A 20,833-nucleotide genomic window follows, 5' to 3' on the forward strand; every position below is an offset into this window, starting at 1 on the left:
CTTCTCTGGACAAACAGATTTAAAACAAAATGAAGCATCAACAAGGAGACTTTTCTGCCAAGTAACAAAATTCAACATTTCTAAACGGCTTTTACAAACAATTGATAAGCTCACTGCAAATCATTCTTATATTTTTATAAAACCAAACTTTTTAAATATCAATATTGGCCAATGTTCCCTCAACCTAGCTCTGGCTAACAGATATACCTGGGAGTAAATTAAACATTGTAAGAGTGGTGGACATTTGCTCCTACAAATTAGTCTAAATCAAGGAAGACTTCAGGGTAATCACTTAGCAACTAATAAAACAACCCCTTGGGTATTATTATCCTTTACTTTTCACTGTTGACTAATGAATTTGAAACATAATCAAACTAGAGCAACCTTAAATGAATAAAAACTAAAACAAAAAAATGTATTCCAAAAAGTTTAGTTCTTTTATTAATGAAATTGGTAATTTCTTCAAGTTTCTGGTGGGGTTGGTGGGGTAATCAACTGAAAGGTTTCTAAAAACTCTGCCCTTTTAATAAATATGAAGGAGAGAGAAAGTGTGTGTGTGTGTGTGTGTGTGTGTGTGTGTGTGTGTGTGTAGGACTTGTGAATTTCAGGTTTACCAAGTTTGTGGAAAGGTTGACAAAATCTGCATAATCCTTGTTGATGAGCTCGACCATGGCTATTTTAAGAAGTTTATAGTAGAGTTCCAGATCTCCTCTTAGTTCCTCCAGCTGGACACGCTTCCTACAGTCAGACACAAAGTGATCGACGTTGAAATCTTCCTGAAAATCAAACCAAAAAGAAAAAATGATTGCACTGATACCACATTTTACATAGAAAAATAAGATCAGAGAAAGAATAAGAGGCCGTATTACTGCAGGGGAACACACACAGGACATCAGGGGGTCTGCTCACTTCCTAAGATTATGGGAAAGGGGGCCCCTCACCAAGACCATTCTCTCCTGTTGCCTAACTCTACAGGCATTTTATTTCTTTTAATTATACATTTCAAAGAGGCTCTTCTCAAAATAGAAACAGCTTTTTCTTCTTAATTTTAACTCAGCGATTCACATCCTTCCAGACTTTGTTTTGGTCTCTTTACTTTTTTTTTTTTTTTTAAGATTTTATTTATTTGAGAGAGAGAGACAGAGAGAACAAGTGGGAGGAGGTGCAGAGGGAGAAGCCGGCTCTCTGCTGAGCTGGGAGCCTGATGCCAGGGTTCATTCCAAGACCCTGAAATCAAGATCTCAACCGAAGGCAGACGCTTAACTGACTGAGCCACCCAGGTGCCATAGTCTTTCTCTTTAAAATATAAATTACTTTTGGGGTGCCTGGCTGGTTCAGTGGTTATGGGTTCAAGCCCACATTGGGCTTTCTGCTCAGCAGGGAGCCTGCTTCCCTGTCTCTCTCTCTGCCTGCCTCCCTGCCTACTTGTGATCTCTGTCTAATAAATAAATAATTTTTAAAAAAATAAAATATCAATTACTTTTTAAAGAAACTGACATATAATGGACACATGTTAGTTTCAGGCGTACAACATAAAAATTCCATATTTTTATCTGTTGTGAAATGATCACCCTAAGACTAGTTAACATCCATCACCAAACATACACATTTTTTTCTTGTGCTAAGAACTATTAAGCTTTAGCAACTTTAAATATATAATAATATACGGCACCTGGGTAGCTCAGTGAGTTAAGGCCTCTGCCTTCGGCTCAGGTCATGATTCCAGGGACCTTGGATCGAGCCCCACATCAGGTTCTCTCCTCAGCAGGGAGCCTGTTTCCTCCTCTCTCTCTGCCTGCCTCTCTTCCTACTTGTGATCTCTGTCAAATAAATAAATAAAATCTTAAAAATATATATATATATATAATACTATGCAGCCATCAAAAGAAATGATATCTTGCCATGTGCAATGACGTGGATGGAACTAGAAGGTATGCTGAGTGAAATAATCAGAGAAAGACAATTATCATACAATCTCCCTGATATGAGGAATTTGAGAGGCAAAGTGGGGGGTGTGGGGGTAGGGAAGGAAAAATGAAACAAGATTGGATTCGGAGGGGGGCACCTGGGTGGCTCAGTGGGTTAAAGCCTCTGCCTTCGGCTCAGGTCATGATCACAGGGTCCTGGAATCGAGGCCACATCGGGCTCTCTGCTCAACGGGGATCCTGCTTCCTCCTCTCTCTCTGCCTGCCTCTCTGCCTACTTGTGATTTCTGTCTGTCCAATAAATAAATTAAATCTTAAAAAAAAATATTGGATTGGGAGGGAGACAAACCATAAGAGACTCTTAATCTCACAAAACAAACTGAGGGTTGCTGGGGGGAGGGGTGTATGGAGAGGGTCGTGGGGTTGTGGACATTGGGGAAGGTATGTACTACGGTGAGTGCTGGGAAGTGTGTAAGCCTGACAATTCACAGACCTGTAACCCTGGGGCTAATAATACATATTTCTAATAAAAAATAATAAAATTAATATACAATAATACACAGTATTATTTACGACAGTCACTATGATGTACATTACATCCCCAAGGCTTATCTTATTAACTGGAAGTTTATACCACTGGACCCCTTCATCTATTTCCTCCACAACCTCGCCTCTGGCAACCACCAATCTGTTCTCTATGACTTCATTTTGTTTTGTTTTTTAGATTCCACATGTGAGGGAGATCATACAGTATTTCTCTTTCTCTGTCTGACTTATTTCACTCAGCACAATATCCTCAAGGTCCATCCTTGTTGTTGCAAATGGCAAGACTTCCTTCTTTTTATGGTTAATATTCCATCGTATACACACACATTGTCTTTATCCATTCACCCCATTGGTGGACACTTTAGTTATTTCCAAGTCTTGGTTGTGGTAAATACTGTGATACTCACTACCGTGAGTGTGAGTCTTGCTGGCTGCTTGAGCCAGGTGATCTAGAGGTATACCTGGGTAGCAACTGCAAACCTCGGGGCATCATACGAGCATTCAAGCTCCTTTCCAGGAGATATCAGAAAGCAGAAGCGAGGTAGAGGGACAGCGCAAAGATGGTACCCATCAGCTCCATCTTTGGAGAATACCTTACTAGGCTCCCAGATCCATGTTAAATTAGATGCCTGCCCCTCAGGGCTTTAAGATAAGCAAATGAGCCTCTTTCACAGAAATCTGATCCCATTTCAGTCTGCTGCTTCTGTGCTGAGTTCCAGGGTGGGTCAGTCTACTCGCGGGACTGCTTTAAGAACTGTTTCTCAGTTTCCTATAGCCTTGAGGGTCTCATGGGTGCAAGCTCTGCTGGCTTTCAAAGCTGGATGTTTTGGGGTCTTGTCTCTTAGATGTACGTCTTGGAAGTTGGGGTGCCAGAAGTGGGGCTCAAACCCTTTGCTCCTCAGGGAGAAGCCTGGGGTTTTGAGTACCCTCCCAATCCCAGGTCGCTGTACCAGGGGTGGGGTTTATGGCAAGACTGATTCTTACTTCAACATAGGTTTTTTTCCTTACTCACCTAATGTGTAGGAGTCACTCAGCTAGTTGTAGGGTTTTTTCCACAGGAAATTTTTCCATATGGAGCTATAGATTCAGTGTGTATTTCATAGAAGAGATGAGATCAAGATCCTCCCATGCCACCATCTTGAATGGAAACCCCAGACCTTATCTATGTATGTGTGTACACATGTGTGTGTACACACACACACACACACACACACACACACAAATATTCATGCTCTTCTAAACTATTTCCCATCTAGGGGCACCTGGATGGCTCAGTGGGTTAAGCCTCTGCCTTCAGCTCAGGTCATATCTCAGGGTCCTGAGATCAAGCCTCACATCAGGCTCTCTGCTCAGCCAGAGCCTACTTTCCCCCCTCTCTCTGCCTGTCTCTCTGCCTCCTTGTGACCTCTCTCTCTCTCTGTCAAATAAATAAATAAAATCTTAAAAAAAGAATAAAAAATAAAAAATAAAAACCCATTCTATTAAAAAAAATTTCCCATCTAAAAATATAACTTGAATGTCTTTACATAAAACACATACATTTCTATTAATATTTTATGTGCATGCTGAGTGTCCCATTGAACAGATGTTCCAAATCTTTCATAACCTATTTCCAAGTATTGGTCTCACAGGATTAGCTATCCTGTGTTTCCCCTCTACAATACTGTGATACCCTGGTAGGCTTATATGCTTAGAGGCAATAAATTACTATCTAATTCCCCTGTGACTCTGCTACTCCATGACCTGTTTAGTCAGCAAGAATCAAATGTGATGGGGCGCCTGTGTGGCTCAGTGGATTAAGCCGCTGCCTTCGGCTCAGGTCATGATCTCAGGGTCCTGGGATCGGGTCCTGCATCGAGCTCTCTGCTCGGCAGGGAGCTTGCTTCCCTCTCTCTCTCTCTCTCTGGCTGCCTCTCTGTCTACTTGTGATTTCTCTCTGTCAAATAAATAAATCTTAAAAAAAAAAAAAAGAATCAAATGTGATGATTCCCAAACTAGTTAAGGACACCTACACTTACTTTTCATTAAACACTATGTAAACCAACAAAATATGACTGCAAAAAAAATCACTGTTCTTTTGAAAACTAACACAGCTACTTTGGAAAGATTTGATACAAAGAAATCAATAAGAAAATTTTTGCTAAGTTAGGTATGGGTGAGATGACCAAGTACCAGGCAGGGAGGGAGTGATCACAGGATTCTCACTCAATTCAGTTAAAGAAACTGAAACTGAATGCAAAAAAAGACAACATAGAAAACTTTTTTTAAAGATTCTTTTTATTTATTTAAGACACAGAGAGACAGTATGAGCAGGGAAAGGGGCAATGGGAGGAGATTCCCTGCTGAACAGGGGGCCCAATGTGGGACTCCATCCCAGGACCCCGAGGTCATGACCTGAACTGAAGGTAGATGCCTAACCTATTGAGCGACCCAAGTGCTGTGATAACTCAGAAATCTAATCTGCAGGCCAGTTTCCAGAGAAGAGACCTGGCACTGTTTCAATGGAGAATAAATGTACATATATTTTTTCCAAATAAAATGCTAAAAACTGTATGTACCATTCCCTAAGAGTACTTGTTTAAACTGACTTTTTTAGTTAATCAACCAAAGACTGACCCTGCTAGTGTCGGAGAGAAGGACTTCATACCAAACCGTAATTTCACAGTCATCTACAGAAAGCCACCTGCTCCTTACACTGGTGACCAAATTAGCCTGGACCTTTCTCTCCTGAGACAATTTCAGACCTTACATCATAGTTATGTAGTACATCACGGGAGGGGGTCTTGGTTCATAATCCTGGCCATCCTACTCATCAACTGTATACCTTTAGGTCGATCACTTTCCCTGCCTCAGTTACACATTGTTGAAGTTCTTGAACTTCATGATGGCATTCTAAATTGTATAACTGGGGTGCCTATGTGGTTAAGCATCTGCCTTTGGCTCAGGTCATGATCCCAGTCTCTTGGGTTTGAGTTCCACATCAGGCGCTCTGCTGAGCAAGGAGCCTGCTTCTCCCTCTGTCCCTTCCTCCTGCTCCTGCACTCTCTCACTCTCAAATAAAATCTTAAATAAATAAATAAATAAATAAATCATATAACTTAGCCTCAGTGAACAAATGCTATTAGGTAATATTAGTACTCAACTTACCATTTATGCATTTGTTCTCAGATAAACAAAAGTTGCATAACACATGACTAAATAACTCGGAACATCTGTGAATCCTGGGTGAGGCAGCATTTGCTGTGAAAAGCAAACCCAAACTCACAGTGCCATAATAGAGACCCATTTCACTTAACCAAGAATGGTTTTACTACTTTAGGAATGGTTTTACTTTATAGTGTAGATTCCCCAAGTATTCAAAAAGAAAGTATTTACAACCCATACATTTATGGTCAACTGATTTTTCACAAGGATGCCAAGACCATTTAATGGGGAGGGGGGGGGGAAACAGTCTTTTCGAGTGCCTACTACTGGGACAAGTGAATATCTACATGCAAAAGAATGAACTTGGAACAGCAACGTCACACATACACAAAAATATAACTCAAAATGGATCAAAGATTTAAATGTAAGAGTCAAAACTGTAACACTCAGAGAAAACAGGTGAAAATCTGTATGACTTTGGATCGGGAAAAGCTTTCTTAGACATGATACACAAAGCAATAAGAAATATTAGATAAGCTGAACTTGATCAAAATAAAAACTTTCGTGTGTCAAAGGACACTACGGAGAACGTGAAAAGACAACCCACAGAATGGGAGAGAGTATCTGCAAATCATTTGTCTGACAAGGATCTAATAACCAGAATATGCAAATATACTCTTAGAACTCAACAACAAAAAGACAAATAACCTAATTTAAAAACAAGCCAAAGACTTTTGAATAGACATTTCTCCAAAGATGATACACAGACGGTCAAGAGCACATGTCGGGATGTTCGACATCCTTAGTCATTGGGGAAATGCGAATCAAAAGCACATGCAGATGCCACGTCACACCCACTAGGACAACTATGGTAAAATAAGAAAAAGAAAAAGAAAAAAAAAGAAGAAGAAAAGTGCTGGCAAGAAGGCGGAGAAGCTGGAACCCTCCTGTATTGTCGGTGAGAATGTAAAACAGTGTGGCTAAGGCAGCAAACAGCTCGGTAGCTCCTCAAGAAGTTACACACGTACAATTACCCAGCAGTTCTACGTCTAGGGGTATGACACCGACAGAACTGACAACAGATGTTCCTGCCACAACCTGTACATGAATGTGCACAGCAGCGCTGCTCGTAACAGCCAAAAGAGTATATACCCAACGTCCATCAACTGATGAATGGATACATAAAATGTGGAAGAGCCTCTTACACAACCATAAAAAGGAATAAACTGTTACATGCTACAACACGAGTGAAGTCTGAAAACATTCTACTCTCAGGTTAAAGGAAGCCAGACACAAAAGGTCACGTGTTATACAATTCCACTGATATGAGATGTTCCAGAAAAGGCAAATCCATAAAAACAGAAAGTAGATTCATGATTGCCAGGGAATAAGGGGAGGGGAGAATTGGAAGTAAGAGGTTTATTTTTCGGGTGATGGAAGCATTCTGCAATTAGACAGAAGTGATGTATGTACCATATACACAGTAAATATACTAAAAACCAGAGAAGAGTACGCTTTAAAATGGCAACTATTATGCTTTGTGAATTATATTTTGATGAAAAATGAAACAACTTAAATATCAACAAGCTAAATGCTAGGATACATTAAAAAAAATCCAAAGTAACACTAATCACAGGAACAATGGCGTAGCTACATGAATTTCAGACAAAGCAGATTTCAGAGAAGGAAAATTATCAGGCATAAAGAGCAGCATTACATAATGATAAAGAAATCGACTGACCAAGAAGACACAATTATCCTTAAGATATGTGTGCCTGATCAACACAGGTAAGACACAACCTAACAGAACTGCAGGGAGAAATAAACAATTCCATTATCACAGCTGGTGACTTCAACACTTCTTCATCATTAATGGGCCGATCCAGCAGCAGGGCAACAAGGATTTGACAGATGTGGACATTCAGTCCAGACATGGCACACTTAACACCACCATCAATTACCGTACAACAGATGTACACAGACTATTTCGCCCAGTAATAGTGCAACACACATTCTTCTTAAGCTCATATGGAACACTCATCAAGACAGAATAATTCTGGGCCACAAAACACAACAAATTTTTAAAAATAAAAATTATACCAAGTATGTTCTCAGACCGCAATGGAATTAAAAATCAGTAACAGAAGATAGTTGAAGAAGTCCAAAATACATGGAGATTAAATGACACACTTCTAAATGACAGGAGACCAGTCTCAACAAAATACAATGTAGCAAAATGTGTGGAATGCTGCTTAAAGGGAAAATACAGTACTGAATGCAAATATTAGAAAAAAAAAGATTAAAGTCAATAATCTAAGCTTCCATTTTAGGCAACAACAACAAAATCAAATCTAAAGTAAGGAGGGGCTCCTGGGTGGTTCAGTTGGTTAATCATCTGCCTTTGGCTCAGGACATGGTCCTAGGGTCCTGGGACAGAGCCCTGCATCAGAGCTTCCTGCTCAGGGAGGCTGCTTCTCCATCTCCCATTCCTCCTGCCTGTATTCCCTCTCTCACTGACTCTCTCTGTGTCGAATAAAATCATTAAAAAAAACCCTAAAGGAAGTAGAAAAAAAATAAAAATTAGAGCAGAAATCAATGTAATTAAAACCAGGAATTTTTTTTTTAAATCAATAAACCCCAAGTCTGTTTCTTTGAAAACATCAATAAAACAGATAGACCCTTAGCCAGTCAAACAAAGAAAAAAAGGTAGAAGACATAAATTACTAATATCAGATGAAAGAAGGGAGGGCTACTGCTAACAATCCCAATCACTGTAAATTCAACCAAACATTTATGGAATACTACACAATTCTCTAAAATCTCTTCCAGAAAGTAAAACTAGAAGGAGTACTTCCTAAATCATTCTAGGAGATTATTATTACCCTGACACCAAAACCAATACTACAAGAAAAGAAACTATAAACTAGTATCTCTCATGAACACAGACACAAAAATCTTCAACAAAAATTAGCAAATAAAAGCAAACACTATATTAAAAAATTATACACCAGGGTCATGTAGGATTTATTCCAGGTATGCAACATTAGAAAATGTTCAACATTAGAAAATCAATGTGATCCATCATATCAACAGAAAGAAAATCACATGATCATATCAATGAAGGGAGGAAAAAAAACATTTAACAAAATCCACACCTCTTCATTATTAACCCTCAGGAAACTAAGAATAGGAGGACTTCCTCAACTTGATAAAGAATGTTTCCAAAAATCCACAGCTAACATGATATTAATACTGAGAAAATAGAAGACAGGGAATCAAGGCAAGGATGTCCCTCCTACTACTACTATTCAATACTATGATGGAAGGCCAAACTAATGAAATAAGTTAAGAAAAGGAAACAAAAGGTATACAACCTGGGAAAGAATAAAACTTTGTTCACAGATGACATGACTGTCTACAGAAAATACAAAGACTTCACACCCCACACCCTCCTGAAACTAGTCAAGTGATTATAGCAAGTCTGCACAATACACAGTTAAAATACAGAAGTCAATTGCTTTCCAATGATGTATCAGACAAAGGGCCAGTATTCAAAATTTATAAAGAATTTATCAAACTCAACATCCAAAAAACAAAAAAATCCAGTCAAGAAATGGACAGAAGACATGAACAGACCAAAGAAGACATCCAAATGGCCAACAGACACATGAAAAAGGGCTCCACATCACTCAGCATCAGGGAAATACAAATCAAAACCACAATGAGACACCACCTTACATCAGTCAAAATGGCTAAAATTAACAAGTCAGGAAACAACAGATGTTGGCGAAGATGTGGAGAAAGGGGAATCCTCCTACACTGTTGGTGGGAATGCAACTCTGGAAAACAGTATGGAGGCTCCTCAAAAAGTGAAAAATGTAACAACCCAACGACTTAGCAATTGCCCTATTAGATGTTTATCCAAAGTACACAAAGTGATTTGAAGGGGCAAAAGCACCCCGATGTTTATAGTCAAACTATTGAAAGAGCCCAGATGTCCATCAACAGATGAATGGATAAAGAAGATGTGGTATACATACACACACACACACACACACACACACACACACACACATTACTCAGCCATCAAAAAGAACAAAATCTTGCCATTTGCAAGGACATGGATGGAACTAGAGGAAGACAAATACCATATAGTTTCAGTCACATGTGGAACTTAAGAAACAACAGATGAATATAGGAGAAGGGAAGGAAAAATAGAAACAGACAGGGAGGCAAATCACAAGAGACTTAACTACAGGAAACAAACTGAGGGTTACTGGAGAGGGAAAAGTTGGGGTAACTGCATGAGGGGTATTAAGGAGGGCACTTGTTGGGATGAGCTCTGGGTGTTGTATGCAACCAATGAATCACGAAATTCTAACCATGAAACTAAAAGTACACTGTATGTTAACGAGATTGAATTTTAATTAAAAAATTTAAAAAGTCAATTGCTTTCGTATATACCAGCAATGTACAAGTGGAATTTGAAGTTAAAAACACAAGACCATTTACATTAGCATACCAAAAAAATTAATACTTAGGTGCAAATCTAACAAAATATGCACAAGATCTATATGAGAAAAAGTATAAAATTCTGATGAAAGATAACAAGCAAGGTAAGATGTGAAGTGGAAAGAAAGTCCACAATCTTGGGTAAGAACACTCAATACTGTTAAGAGGTCAGTTCTTCCCAAACTGATCGACAGACTCAATGCAATCCCAATCAAAATGCCAGGAAGTTATTCTGTGGATACCAACATGTTGACTCTAAAATTTGGATGGAAAACTGGAAAACCAAGAGTCCCAGAGTAGTCAACAAAATATTAAAGAGCGGGGAAAAAAAGGAAATTGAGGATTGCCACCACCCAATCTCAAGACTTACTATTAAAGCTATAGTGATTAAGACAGAAGGTGCCTGGCAAAAGAGACAGGTGCTTGGAACAGAGTGGAGAGCCCAGAACAACATCCACACACACAGGCAAAGGCAACTCAATGGCAGGGACAGTCTTCAACAAATGGAACCGAACAATGGGACATTGATAAGAAAAAACAAACAAATGAAAATAATAAAAACAAACTTTTCACACCTTTCACAAAACCTAAACGTAAAATGCAAAACTTCTTAAAGATGACATAAGAAAAAATGTAGGGATCCTTGGATTTGGCAATGACTTTTCAGATATAAAACCAAAAGCATGATCTACGAAAGAAAAAAATTGATGAGAGGGACTTTGTTAAAATTAAACTTCTCTGTAAAAGACACTGTTAAGAGAATGAAAAGACGGGACAACTGGGTGGCTCAGTTGGTTAAGCAGCTCCTTTGGCTCAGGTCATGATCCCAGCGTCCTGGGATCGAGACCCACATTGGGATCCTTGCTCCGCAGGGATCCTGCTTCACCCTCTGACTCTGCCTTCCACTCTGTCTGCCTGTGCTCACTCTCGCTCGCTCTTTCTCTGACAAATAAATAAATAAAATCTTTAAAAAAAAAAAAAAAGAGAGAGATGAAAAGACCAGTCACAGAGTAGAGAAAATATCTGCAAAACACAGCCATGGTAAAGGACTTAAAGTAAGAAATATAATATAAAGATGTCTTAGTACCAACAAGAAATCAAACCTAATTTAAAAATGTGAAAAGAGCGGTGGCTGGGAACCCCAGTCAGTTAAGCATCTGCCTTTAGCTCAGGTCCTGGGACTGAAATCCACACTGGGCCCCCGGCTCAGCGAGGAGCCTGCTTTTTTCCCTCTCCTGCTGCTTGCTGCTACCTCTCCGTATGCTTGTGCTGTTAATAAATAAATAGAATCTTTAAAAACAAACAAAAAAAAAGGATCTGAAAAGATGCTCAACTTTGTATGTCATTAAGAAATTGCAAATAAAATCCAAAGCACTAGTAATACCAAATGCTAGCAAGGATGTGGGACAACCAAACTCTCATTCACTGTTTGGTCAGAATGCAAAATGGGAGGCACTGTGTGAGACAGCTTGGCAGTTTCTCACAGAACTAAACACATTCTCACTATAAGATCAGTAATTGTGCTCCTTTGTATTTACCCAAAAGAGCTTAAAACTAGTGTCCACACAAAAACCTGCACACGGATATTTACAGCAGCTTTATTCTCTGAAGTGCCAAAACTTGGAAGCAATCCAATCTCCTTCAGTAGGTGAACAGGTACACTGTGCCACACCCACACAACGGATTATTCGACAATTAAAAGATGAATTATTAAGCCACAAGACTTCGAAGAACCTTAAATGCATATTGCTAAGTGAAGGACCAGTCTCAAAGGCTAAATACTATATGATTCCAACTCTATGGCATTCTGGAAAAGGTAAAAATTAACCAACATTTTTATTTTTATTTATTGTTTAGGTCATCTCTATACCCAATGTGGTGGCTAGAACTCACAACCCTGAGATCAAGAGTCAGATGCCCTAGCAACTAAGCCAGCCAGGTGCCTCTAAAAAGGTAAAACTCTAGACAGTAAAAAGATCCCGGGCTGAGGGGTGAGCAAGGAGGGTGCAGAGAGAGGAGAAGAAACAAATAGATGAGGTACAGGGTTTTTCAAGGCAATGAAACTAGGCTGTAAGATACCAACAGTAGGTAAATAACATTATACATTTGTCAAGACCCACAGAACTATAGAAAGAGGAGTGAACCCTAATGTAAACCATGGATTTTAATTAATACTGTATCAATGCTGGTTCATCAGTTGTAACACATGTACCACAACAATGTAATCCATTAATAATAGGAGATAATGAAGTTAGAAGAAAAATATCTTCTCTTTGTACTCAGGGGCATTTCCTATCTGAACCCAGTTAAAGTACAAATCCCCCAAAAGGCCAGAAGTTGGGAGATCACAAGAGGTGTTGGAACACAGGAAAATAAATGAGCAAACCAGACAAGCTGCAGGTAATTAAGAACCATTAACCATGAGAGAAGCAGTGACTTCACTCAAAATTAAAACCAAGTAGAGTTTAAACGTTTAGCTACTTTACTAACTAGCTGCAATCAGGGATGGCAAACAAAGACTAATTCAAAGTAACCTGGGAATTAATCATTTAAAACTTACCAATAATCTGAAATTAGTAGCTTTAATGCTATGAAAATTACATGGAATTTGGAAAGATTGAAGTTCTCTAAGCTGCCAAGAAGTAAAACACTCCTTCCCAGATACATGGACTTATAAAATCACTATATACTATCTCCACAAGAAGCAGAATCCCCCAGAACCATCACTCTGTAATGATGAGAAGTACTAAGAGGGCATATGAAATTTATGAAACATGTCCCATTTCATCGAGACAAAAAACCAAAATAGTTAAGCACTAATCTGCACACTACATAGGGGTTGAAAGACATAGAAAGTTTGTGTGAGCTCACGTATGTGTGTGTTTCCAACCATTCTTGAAAACAATGGACAACAGAGATGAATAAATGTCCCTGTATATCCCATAAATATTCCTCAAATATTTATCATGCAACTCCAGCTCTGCTCTAAGACCTGGGGACACAGTCATGAAAAGAAAAGACAAGGTCTCTGCTTTTAAGGAGCAGATATTCTAATGCAGAAATGAGAAAATAAATATGTAGACAAACATTATATTAATGAACAGTGATCAAATAGTGATTAATGAATAGTGATCACAGCTAAAAAGAAAACAGGACACAGTAAAGGTTGAGTGACAAATGGGATGTATTTTAACTTGGATGAACCAGGAAATATAGAACAATGAGTTGAGATCCAAGTGACACAAAAGAGCTAGCCACCGGAAGTGTGGGAAGAGTGTTCCCGCCCAAGGTATCAGCATGTATACAAAAATGTCCTTGGAGCTCTTCCCTCCAGCCCCTGCTCTCAAATCTCTGACCCAGCTAGGTGGGGACATAATCTAGGACTTGTGTCTCCCAAAACTCATTCTAAATCTTTGTTCGGTGACTAAATTATTCAAGCTTGAAAATTAAAAACATATGCTAACAAGATCTTCCCACCATCTACAGAGAGATCATCTTAAAAGCATCATGAAATAGTAACACTAAAATTCTAAAAAACTTCTGTTCTAACATTTTAATCAATTTTATATCAAACTCCTTTCTTGAATTTATATACCCATTTGACATATTTATGAAGAGACAAAAAAAAAACAACAAACCCTACATTCCGTAAATGTATTTATCCATCTAACAAATATTTGAGTACCTAATTACACTCTGTTCCAGCTGATTTCTTCTCTTTATCTCTTTTTTCCCCTCAATTTAACACCAATCATAATCTATGTAGGCTTTTAGTTCGCTTTTCAAAATTAATTTCTTGAGCTATTTAAAAGGATTATCCAGTGCTAGAGTTCTCAACACTGGTCACACATTAGAATCACTTAAGGAACTTTTTTTTTAAGATTTTATTTATTTATTTGACATAGAGAGAGAGGTCACAAGTAGGCAGAGAGGGAGGGAATCATGCTCCATGCTGAGCAGAGTGTCCCATGCAGGGCTCGACCCCAGGACCCGAGACCATGACCTGAGCTGAAGGCAGAAGCTTAAACCTCTGAGCCACTAAGGCACCCCCTCACCTGAGGAACTTAAAAACAAAAAGCCCAAAGGGCACCTGGCTTGTTCAGTCACTGGAGCGTGCAGGTCTTGATCTCAGGGTTGTGAGTTCAAGTCCCATGTTGGGTATAGAGATTACTTAAAAAAAAAAAAAAGAAAGAAAGAGCCCAAGCCCCAGTTTGTGATTAATTTGTTTAAATGTTTCAAGAAATGTGATGCTAAATGTTGTAAACTAGTTAAATAACAAAAAGATATATTTACATAATACTTCTTGCTCTCAAAATTTGAACAAATAACTTACTAATAATCAATAACTTAGTAGGCCAACATTTTATTTAAATAAGTTTTATGGTACTACAAAGAGTGAATTAGAAAATCAAAAGCAAGGAGAAATGGGCATGATGTGAACATGGGGAAGCAAGAGAAAGCAAGAAACTATGTGACCAGGAAGCGAATGCTTAGCTCTGAGATCCTTCTCTGAGAGAAGGACAGATTAAAACCTAAAAAGAAAGAAAAGAAGGATCCCATGCACTCAAGGAAAGAGAAGTCCCCCAACATCCCTCCTGCTTTTTCCAATATAAACACACAGCTGGGCCGACTTACCACATCCTGGTTGGTACCGACTTTATCAACTTTTCTATTTAAGCCAAACTTGACCGGTCAATGATGGATGGGCTGTGTGCCAAGTTTACCAGTTGTACAACTGACTGTGTAATGGCTGAAACTGAGAAACCGGGGTGAAAGTATCAAGAGGCTCTAAGGATTGCGAAAGAGCCAAGATTCAAATGATTACCACGTACACACAAGACAAACTATGCAGATGACTGCTCAGTATGGAAGTACTTCAGAGTGTTACACTGTGGCATCAGCTGACCCAGACCCAGAAGATTGCTGGAGTTCCCATCATGGACATCTCTAACCATATAGACAACACTGAGCAAATGCCAGATGATGATGGAGCCCCCCACTCCTATGTCTTAATAGAGTTCCTCAGCTCTCCTTTACCAACTTTTCCTGTTGCCAGTTCATACAAGCAATTCTCCTTACCCAGTTCCTCTGTTCTGAGCTATGGCTAAAGACACTCACTTTTTTATGTTTTGAAACTGATTATCTTGTACCATTTTACTTTTTGTTGCATCTTTTTATAAATCAGATGACCGCTCACAAGACAAAAAAAAAAAAAAAAAAAAAAAAGGAATGGAAAGGAAAGATCAAAAGGGAGGACAACAACAACAAAAAAACAGTTCTTTTTTGCCGGGAACCCTTCTTACAAGTGCCAATCAGATAAACTTTATCTGATGTTACATCGTCACAACTCCTCTATCATCAGGGAAAGTAGTTCACATAAGAAAATTTCTCTATAAAATGAGTTCCAGGCTTACATTCCATATTTGGCTAATTAGAATTTCATTACGATGTCTGTCTCACACTGATGCGGAAGAGAATGGAATCTTGTCATCAAGACGTGACATTGAACTAAGAACCCACAGGGTAAGCACTCAGATCCTGTGATATGAAGTCGGCTCCTGGGGATGGGCGACCCTGGGCAACAGTGGCTGACCTGTGGGCCTGCGGCTATCTGCCATCTGTCACTCTTCCCTCTTCCTCCTCTGTCAGCTGCTATCTCCAGCTGCTGTCAACAAAGTCCACCTCAAACAGCCATCACTTCCCTCTGGTCCCATTTACCATAGCTAAGCTCCAGGCCAGGCATCCAGATCACCAGCCCTGTGGGAACTTCTTCTAAGGTAAGAGGTGGCCCTATTGGTGAAATGCAGGTGCCAAGGCATGCGGACATTGTGCCATCTTCTGCGCTATTCTTAATGTTCTGATTGTCCCACTTCCCTCATTTCCCACCTGTGGCCTCTGGAAAGGAACATATTACAGTAGGATTTCCAAGGACTGATGCGTGGGGGTCAGGAGATCTGGCCTGTGATTGGCCCCAACTAGCTGTGTGGCTTTAAAGGAAGTCATCACCCCTCAGGCCTCAGTTTCCTTATCTGCAAGCCAGGATGGACTAGAGTCTTTTCAGAGGACCCGGCAAAGATCACATAGATAAGCACCACCTCATTATACTAACAAGCAAACAGAAGGCCGGAGGCGAGTGATTTGCCCCAAGACAGACATAAGCAGGCAGAGAGCAGAGCCGAGGATGGGACCCACATCTGCAGGTCACAGCTAATCAGCCAGCACAGTACAAACAGATCTGAGCAGCTGCTCATTCTTCCCCTTTTCCGTTTTGTCCATCAGAATGCATGCTCCCTGCAAACAAGGACACACAGGACCTGCTTCCTGCCTCAAAATTCCCAGTTCACCCAATTAGAACAGGGAGGAGCCTCAAGGACTTACCCCCCGACCCCCACACACGGTTCTTTTACCTATGGAACATGAGGGTACATACATTCACCGTCCAGAGGGCTCCTGCCTTCACTTCTCATGGAAAAGGTCATCATGTGCCTACCCGGGGTGCCAACGAAGCCACAGGTTCCAGAGAGGAACTGACACAGAGAAGTTCAAAGGAGGCAGATGGCTCATTGCAGAAACAAACTGTCTACCAAGGAAAACTACCCCATGGGGGACTGATTCTCTTTGAAATACGTTCGAGTGCGTGGGAAAATGGTTTTTCAAGAGCTGGTGGACTGACCAGTCACCTGGTACATACAAGATCACATCCGCATTCTGACAAGAGTGGCTCGCCTGCAGTGTAGACCAGGGGCCAGAAAGACAAGGAAGGCACATGGAGACTGGGTGAGAAGCTCTACGGTGTGATGGCAAGGGCGCACTGCAAAGGTACGAGAAGAGATGGAAAGAAGTATATGGACTCAAGAGGGTTAGTAAGCGAAATCCACAGGACTTGGTGTAACAGACTAGATTTTGGAAAGGTGACAGAGTAGGAGTTGACTTCTGGTTTCCCGACTCCAGGCTAAACGGATGAAGTGTTTACCGAGAGAGGCAATAGAATAAGAAAGGTGGTTTTCCGTGGAGGAGGTGCTCATGAATTCCGTCTTGAACCTGATGAGTCTGAGGGGCCACAGACACATCTGAGAAGAAAGATCAGCAAGTCCGATACACAGAACTGGTGCTCAGGAAGCGTGTGGACCAGAGACAGGAATCTGCCTTACCTGCTGATAGGTGGTCATGAAGCTGCACAAAAGGTCATCTAGGGAAAGAAAGGAACACGGGGCTGAGCCCATAATCAGCATTCAGTGGCTACCAGGAGCATGACTTTGCACAGGAGACACATCAGAGAGGTAGAAGAAAGACAGGAAGCAATGCAGAGCATTTGGTCTACTGCGATGTCGAGTAAGGAGACAGAGAAAGGTCAAGTGCGCTGACTTAGAAACAGTTTTGGTAAGAACTCTTTAGTGGAACGACAGGGCCTGAAGGGTGGAAGGTGGGAAAGTCAAGTCAACCCCTGAGCACTGGCTGTGATGCGCGACAGTGACAGGCCAATACCTAGAGGTGGGGCAGTCAAGTGGGAGAGGATCAAACAGGAGCGCGTGATGGGAAGGAGTGCAGGGGAGAGGATCCTTGCAGGCTCCTGGAAGGGCGGGAGGGCATGGACTCCGAGCCGGAGTGGAGACTGAACCCGAGGAGGAAGGAGAGCCCCTCCCCGTACCAGGCGAGGAGGAGAAGGGGACAAATACAAGAATGAGATCATGGTCAGCAGGATGGAAGAGGTCCCGTGGGATGGCTGCTAATTTTTCTGTACGACTGGAGATGAAAGAGGAAGGCTACTTGTGATGTCAATAGCACACCCATTTAAATGGTCTAATTTATCTGTTATGCCACTTTCTCCCCCTACTACCAATACCTTATGTCCTGCTCATCTATTAGTTGGCTGTCAACCCAAAGGATTTTCGGATTTCTAAGCCGACAAAGTATGATGTTGCCAGTGCCTCTGCCCCAGGTGACCCTTCCCCATCTGCCATTCCTGCACTTTGATCACCTACCTCTTTTGCATACCTTTCCCCTTCTATTTCTTATTAGATCTCATAAACATGACTTTTTAAGTAGTCTCCTGCTACCAGTCAGCTCGAACTCAACAGATATGACCATGCAACTTCCTGCTGTAAACCTGACTGCAGCTCTACCATGAAGACTGCATCAACGTGGACCCCTCAATGTATGCAGTGTCCAAGGTGCAACCCGCAGCCCCACCCCATCTCCCTTTCTACCATCCCAGTCTCATTCCAAAATGTGCCAAACAAGACACCTATGTAGAAATACAACCCCGACAGCAAGCTCTCCGCTCATTTCTGCCTCGGAACTGTAACTTAACAAAACATCTCTCTGATGGAAACAGAAATTGCAAATAACCTTTATCTCCAGCTCCCACATAGAAGATCAATACCACTTTACACAGAACAGCTGTTCCATGTATTTTCCTTCTATGTATGAAGGGGTCATGTTCATTAACACTACAAATTGTACATTATATTCAGAAATTTCAGAGCTTTGAAAGAATATGGAATTGCTGGCATTCTAGCCACTTTCCCAGTTTGCTCTCTTCCTACCTCTAAGTCCTACTTTAGAACTGCTATTTTGAGATTTCTATTTTCCGAAGCTGCTTTGACCAAAGGCATTCTGTCAGCTCAGAGTGAGAAAGATGGCAGGGCTAGGAAGTGTTAGAAAATGCTAGTGTTAGGCCCAAAGAAAGCCTGACGAAGTCCAAAGACAGACAAGCTAAAGAGACTTCCGTGCTTTGAGATTCTTTAAGTCTATGTGTGTGCCTTTTCTTCTTCCAATGACCTCTCTCCTCATCACGTGTCCTTCATTAACAAAAGGTTTCTGGATCAGAGAATTCACTCTGTGCTCTCCTTCAGACACTCTATTCACTTTACACCTTTTATTACAGTGGCTTAACATCACCATACAAGAACAAGAGTACAATATACCTTCGTCTAGACATCCCTACATATTAAAAATGATATGGCCACACCGCAGAGGATCCAGACATAAGGACTTTTAAAGCCAGAGTTTGGGAGATGTGATCTGAATGCAAGTATCAAAAAGGAACTAGCTGGTTAACCCAAAAAAGAAAAAAACATATTATGACTTGAAGCCATAAAAAAGTAAGAAATTCAAACTCTTCAGAATTTTAGGTACCTACAGAGCCAAAACTTTTTAACACTGAAACCAGCTACTAAATCCCAATCCTTAGAAATTAAACATATACGTTTTGATAGTTTAAGTACAGACGCAGAGGGATACAGAAAACAGATAAAGCTCCTCCTGGCTCTGATTCAAACCTTGGGACATTTTCAAGGCTATGTCTGATGAACCTTTCCTGTCAGTAAAGTCTTTTCAGTTTAAATTTCTATTCTGTAAGTTTATGTCCTACAGTTATCTGCTGCCAGCTTCAGGCTGACTTCACCAAGAGAAGTAGGGAAACATTAGAAAAGGAGCTTGGTATGCTTTGTAGTACTGGACCAGAACCAGTAAGGACAGTACAGTCTTTCAGATTTCTCATTCTGAGCTTAAGACGAAAGTCAGGCATAAACGTTAGCTTAAGTGCCTTTTTGACCCGATTCCTGGTAAGTACGTGTGTTCAGAGATGTGTTCAACGCACAGTCGCTGAGCTTCTAGGCACAAGGCACTGGGAGGCTTCTGTCAGGCTGGGGGAGCGGCGGTCTGACTGTGCCGCACGGTACCAGAGGCGGGTCCTACGGGTCCGGGGCTTTTATGTTTAGCTCAAAACCACTTGCCCTGAACTTTCAGGCCTTTTCCTTCAATGTGCACGATTTCACAGGAGTGCTTTCTCCAGGTTGCACCTAGCCCACCCGAGGCCAAGAGACTCACTGCGAAGTGCAGTGAGGTCCCTGCTGAGGACCCGTCCGGGGCGGGGACGGCCCAGGAAGCCCGCAGGAGAAGCCCGAGGAGAGGCCCCGGAGGGCCAAGGAGGGCAGGCCACCCACGTCCCAGCTCCGGGGAGCAGAGCCCAGGCGCTCACCTTCATGAACACGTCCTTGTCGAAGCAGAGCCTGTCCGGCCCCTTGGGCAGGTTCATCCTACTTCTCTCCATCCCGCCGGCCGCCACCTCTCAGCACCGACACTCGAGCGAGGAGGAAAGGTAGGAGGCTGCGCTCCCCGACGCTACCGGTGAAGCCACGGCGTTTCCACCGAACAGAAGGCACTGCTTCCTCCAACATGGCAGCGTCTGCGCCCCGGCCAATGAAAGAGGACTCCGCAGGCCCGCCTCCGCCTGCCTCCGCCAAGAGAGGGGTGCCGACCGCTAACGCCGAGCCAGCAGGTGATGCGGCCCCCATGCGGCGGCGGGCGACACTACAACCTCGAGTAAGTTTCTGCGGAGCAGCCCCGCCGCTGGTGATGCGGAGATGCGGAGTGAGCGGGAGAGGGGAGGGCGGGTAGGGTCAGGGGCGCTCCCTCCCCACCTCGCCCTTTCCCTCGGAAAATCGGCCTGCGAGCCTCTTCCAAGGCCTTCTCCCGAGATTGTCCCGCGGGAAGCATAGCTGTGGCGGGATGCTGGCCCTTTACTTCTGCGGCCCGTTGTCCAGAGTGGGGGGCGCGTCCCGGTGTCAGGCCTCCGGTCCCCTTGCGCCACCGCTGCAGCCGACTGGGCGCGGAGTCCTCTGTGGGAACCCGGCTTCCGCCCTTAGCCCCCGCACCCACCCGCGAGCATGGCTTCTCCCCCGCCGAGCTTGGCTCCAGCGATC

At 41.9% G+C, this 20,833-nt stretch overlaps 1 long non-coding RNA gene across 2 annotated transcripts; it reads right to left on the reverse strand.

Moving 5' to 3' along the window:
- Positions 1-414: 414 nt before the first annotated feature.
- On the reverse strand, positions 415-20,339 carry LOC309864918. 2 transcript variants are annotated; one of them, XR_014311840.1, is made up of 3 exons: positions 20,110-20,339; positions 1,673-1,820; positions 415-776 (listed from the first exon to the last, which is right to left on the reverse strand). It is a non-coding gene; the product is annotated as an uncharacterized lncRNA (long non-coding RNA). The 2 variants fall into 2 exon arrangements; XR_014311841.1 differs by lacking the exon at positions 1,673-1,820 and having other exon boundaries at positions 20,110-20,334.
- Between the last annotated feature and the right edge of the window lie 494 nt (positions 20,340-20,833).

The sequence above is a fragment of the Mustela nivalis genome (assembly GCF_964662115.1).
Source record: "Mustela nivalis genome assembly, chromosome: 5".
In the NCBI taxonomy this organism is placed as follows: Eukaryota; Metazoa; Chordata; class Mammalia; order Carnivora; family Mustelidae; genus Mustela; species Mustela nivalis.